This window comes from Typopeltis vanoorti, chromosome 3 (assembly GCF_054136105.1).
Source record: "Typopeltis vanoorti isolate ZY-2024b chromosome 3, IOZ_Tvanoo_1.0, whole genome shotgun sequence".
Taxonomy (NCBI): Eukaryota; Metazoa; Arthropoda; class Arachnida; order Uropygi; family Thelyphonidae; genus Typopeltis; species Typopeltis vanoorti.
Genome location: NC_143551.1, coordinates 23,786,799 through 23,791,870, shown reverse-complemented (window position 1 = coordinate 23,791,870; position 5,072 = coordinate 23,786,799). Strand labels below are relative to the sequence as shown.

Below are 5,072 nucleotides of genomic sequence, written 5' to 3'. Positions count from 1 at the left end.
AGCGATTAAATAATATATAAAACAAACATGCTTGAGATTACTGTCCCCATTTGAAAAGGGCTCGTCTTAGAGCACCATAAAGACAATAAAAGTATCGCGTTATGCAGGAAAATATACATTCATCCCTTGTCACATTGCATTAAAATATATTGGGTTTCTTAATGCAGTCCATGTGAAGTATTAAGAGGCAAATTGCAATCCCATCAACTAAGCAATTTTAAACCTCTAGCGCAAGAAAATATTTTTTTAAGAAAACCAATACTTTCATTAAGTATTATTATAAACCAGTTCTTTAGGTACTTAAATAAAAATGCGGTAACGCTTGTGATTAAAAATATTGAAGAAAATCAAAACTTACTTGTACGTTGAACTAATTTACTTCTTGTCGATTCCGTATTACCAAGAACCATGGAGGTCATCGTGAAATTTTCTTTCCGTTGCTGAAGTTTCAGCTTGTCTTTCTTTCGTTCTCTTGCTTCTTTTTCACGTCTCGTTTCCCCTTCGAGTTGCTGCAACTTTAACCTTTTAAAGTCTGGTTCCATGGGTTCGTACACATCCTCGGTGGTATCGTGCAGACCACGTGGAGGTTTCTTTACGAAAGGGATTTCTGCATTATAATCGATTCCTTTCCTTTTCTTCCGCTGCGGTTTCACTTCGATTCCTGCCTCCCGTAGTTCACGGACTTTCTGCAAATTAGCTAACCTTCTAGCTTGTTCCATCTGCACCTCTCTGGCTCTCCTTTTGGCCTTTTTACCCTGAGTGTTGGCGAGTCGGGCTCGAGCTTCGGCGAGCATTTCTAACTCGTCTTCGTCCATCACTTGAGGATCGGGAAGGGCTGGTTTCGTTTCTGGATTCAAAATTTCTCGACGGGAATTATTCATGATCTCCTCATAAATGTATTCTTCTTCGTTTTCTCTTACTTGGCCCCGAGAGAGTAGAAATTCGAACCGTTCCACGCACTGCGCTGCTGGCCTTCCAATAATTGCAGAGATTGTCCGCCACTGTGCGGGCATCATCTTCACCAAATGGATGAGTTTTTCCTCTTCTTGTAGAGACCATTCCGTCCTTTTGATGAAGGGATGCAGCCATTCGTACCATCGGGCTTTACACTCCTTTGGAGATTTCCGCAGCAAGCGAGCAATTCGTCTCCATTTAAACTTTCCGAATTTCGTCATTGCCGCTTTTAGAATCTCGTCCTCTGTGTTTTTCCATAAGCGAATTTTGGTCGGTGGACGAGACATCTCCGCAAACTGCAAGTAAAAAAAAAACACAATTATTGTACAAAATAATAATAAACACGAGAATTTTGAAAGAGAAAAATTCAAATTAATCAACTGAAATTACCGACGTTTTAGCTTCCTTTTTCTCAAGAACGCAAAAACACACATTCACAGTTGATCGCCAAACTGTAAACTAAACTGTTCTCTCTCTCTCTCTCTCTCTCTCCACTTTATACCAGTGATCTGTAATTTTATCCGAACTGATGACGTGGCAACTAGCATAGCATAGCAACAGGAGAAAATGCTGGAACTACTTTAGCCAATCAGAAATGAATGCAAAATATTGCATTTTTGGTATTGGTTGAAATTACACCCATAGCAACAAGCCATGTGAAGCTAGCCTTGTGTGTTCTTCGGCCGGTTTGGCTGTATGAATATGATACTGTTTTTGGGATAATGAATCACCAGGAATGCTTCATGTTTCCTGTTCTACATGGCAAAGTCCTGAAAAGCGTTCTCTTACTTATTTCTAAAATTGCCGTTTACACTAAATTTAATGTCGAATGATATTAAATAAATTTATGTAATTATATAGGAATAAATTGTTTTACCTAATACATCACTGTAAAGACATTTAGAAAATAAATTATTCAATTATCCTCCATTTGTTTTTGAAAGAAAATTAATTTCATACAACTGAAACAGCTCAACTAAGAAACTATTTTTTAAGCCAAATGAATATTTCCTACGCCTTTATACCGGTAATCACGTTTTCCTTGAAAAAAATGTTTGAAAATCGATTTTTTTGTTTGAGTGCTCTTGGTTGGTAAATTAAAATTCAGTTTTTAAAACGATCCCAGAGTTAATCGTTTTATTAACTTTTCGTTTTATTAAAATTAAATTTTAAAAATAGAAAATTAAAATTTTCTATTTTTCATCTTCTTCCCAAAGAATTCTCAGCCCACCCTTCAAACCGGGGTTTGAAAATTCGCAATTCTCCACATTTCCAATCCCCCCCCCCTTCCTTTCAGTCATACTTCAGCAGTAGTACAAATATATATCGCCATACGCCTGATTGCACTGAATACGAAGACAAGCAGGAACATCCAAAGGATGTCCAAAATTATTCTTCCCATATGTTCTTCACGTATCTGTCTTTGAAACATTAGTAATGCCCAAAAAATAGAGTAAAAAGAAAAAAAAAAGCCAATGACAAGGGGTCATATAAAAAGGGGTCAATACAAATGAACCCTGAACACAAATGGGCAAAATAGCCGTAAAATTAATAATTGAATATATAAATAACATAAAATGTATAAATAATATGTCTAAAAAATACTTTCTAAACACAAATATTTCCATCCAGATATGAATTGAGGAAAAAATATCAGAGTGCCAGATATTTTTTTAAAATGCAGATGAAGAAACAGATTTAAATAATTATGAAATGAATAATTCACTTAAAATATGAAAACAAAAAACCTTTAAAGAAGCTATAAATGATTCTCTGATAAACGACAGGCAAAAAACGAATTACAAAAAAAATTATAAAACTTAATAAAAATTCTTGGTCACGGTACAAATGTATTATACAAGCTTTGGTGGGTGGGAATCATAAAAATAAATAAGATGGAAGATAGTTTTAAAGCAGTAAGCGTGTGCAGAATTTATTTACATCTCGTTAAAAATTTTCAAAACACAAAAACGTTTCCAAAATATTCCAAAGAGCTTATGAGAATCTTCAGGAGTTATAGTTGGCTTGGGTTTTAGTACGTAAACGACACATGTTCTGCTCTTACTTGTCATTTATTCGTACTGAAATTAGGTTTTACTAACCAGACAACTGTTTCTAACTGTTGGTTTCTTACCAGTCGGAAACCTAGAGAGTAAAACTCTCGAAATACGATACTGATTCTCAATTAGAAATCTTAACAATCCCAAGAAACCGTATTAGGTTTCTTGGGATTGTTACGATTTCGGGATCCTCGGCAGAACTTGCGTCCTTTAAGTAGTTAGGTGTAAACCAAGGCAACTCCGATGCCGATGTCGAAACGTTTTTGCGTTTCTTTTTTAAACTTGACTATAAATTCGTTTGAATTCATGATATCCTCATTCTAATATCTTATTTGTTAAACTGTTGCCATCTGGCTCTTTATTTCAGTAATATGCCCAAGTAGAAATTTGACCAACATTAAGTAATTTATGAGTGCATTCACATCGATTTCACTTGTGACAATAAACCTAATGTGTATCCAATCTCCATTATTTATTCTGTTTGTCACTTGCAAGTGCTATTTAACGAGAGATTTCTCTTGTATTTTCGTACTTTCTGTAGCAGTGCTTTGTGAAAAATGTTTCCAATGCTTTCTTTTCTGTTTCGTCCTCTTTGACGTAGCTTTCGTTCTCTTTGACGAGGCACGTGCATTTCGTAACAAGCTGTTTCAACAACAACAAAAAAAAAAAATGCTGAAAAATTTCTATCTAGCGCTGACGGTTTCTTCATCACGCTCCCATGTTGCCAGTGTCGCTCTCTCGTTACTCGCTATTGACAGAAACGAGTTCACTTCGTGCGCGCAACCATTAAACGCAAGCGTGAATAAAACTAATGCACACTTTCCATGGGAAGAGTCTTTTTTGCCTTCAGGTTAGGATAACGAGAAAGCAAAAACGTTTTACGTTAAAAGCTTCCAAAATCAGCTGTCACATACCGTTCAACGCGATTTCATGTGCTTTGAATAAAACTAGGGTGTTTTCTGTAAAAATTTCTCTTTCTTTCTCTCTCTCTCTCTCTTTAACAACACACTTAAAAGTTGCATTTACTTGACGTGATCCTGGGTGGAGTGATAGCACAACTATGTTTTCGTATGGCGATGTTCTGTTGGTCGTTTCCAAAGTTAACTCAAAATTTATATCCCCACACAATTCAACATCTGCTGGTGCATTTGATTTAGAATAAAAGCCGAAAATGGGGTCTCAGTGTTGTGAAATGCATAGTTAAATGAAGGGCATTTATTCGTTTCAAGGTGTATCGCGAAAAAAATAAAATCTATTCACATTTAAAATGTGGTTAGGTTAGGTTCCAATAAATTGCCTATAAGAACGTCAGAAATTCCCTAGATGATACTTGATCACCAACACTGTCCACTCTCCTTGGTGAATGAACTCGATCATATCAAAATATTTGACAAATTGATCGCTCATACTTACCTGCAGGTTGAAAATTTTCCGATTCTTTTAAGTTACTTTAGAGGAATTTCTTGAGAGAAAAACATTAAAGAAAAACATTGAACTTCTGAAATCATGATAAATAGGTGTATTTCTTGATATACGCGACAATATCCAGAAGCTAAGCACATCATACACTTCTGAGTATGTCACAATGTATTCGTACCCTTGCCCTGAGCAAGTCATTGCATTTTTCTTTAAGATTAAATAACACTCCACTGTGGATAAATCTGCTGATTATCGATGAAGTGAGGTACGTGGAAGAAATTTTTGCACTTCTAACGCTTGACCCTTCACACCCACATAAATTCGTATCGATTTACTGCATGTCATGTCGCCCAATCTTAATATATAGAGTAGAATGGTGAATACTCAAAATTGGCTTGCACACTGTCTTGTATACTGCTAATTTAGTAGTTTGGCTAATTTCTCTCTCATTCCATATAAATGTATACAGTTGACTTCCTGTTATATCAGCTTTGTTGATTCTGATGTCTATTTCCAAATTTCATTTACCATCTTCACTAAAAATCGTGCGTAAGTAGTTGAATTATTTCACTTGTTCTATAGGTTCAGCATTCACAATTCAATTGTCTATTTTCAGTGTCTTGTTATTGCTGATTTTCA

At 35.6% G+C, this 5,072-nt stretch overlaps 1 pseudogene; it reads right to left on the bottom strand.

Annotated features, from left to right (window-relative positions):
- Positions 1-347: 347 nt before the first annotated feature.
- On the bottom strand, positions 348-1,241 carry LOC150107994 (cell division cycle 5-like protein pseudogene; annotated as a pseudogene).
- Positions 1,242-5,072: the final 3,831 nt, after the last annotated feature.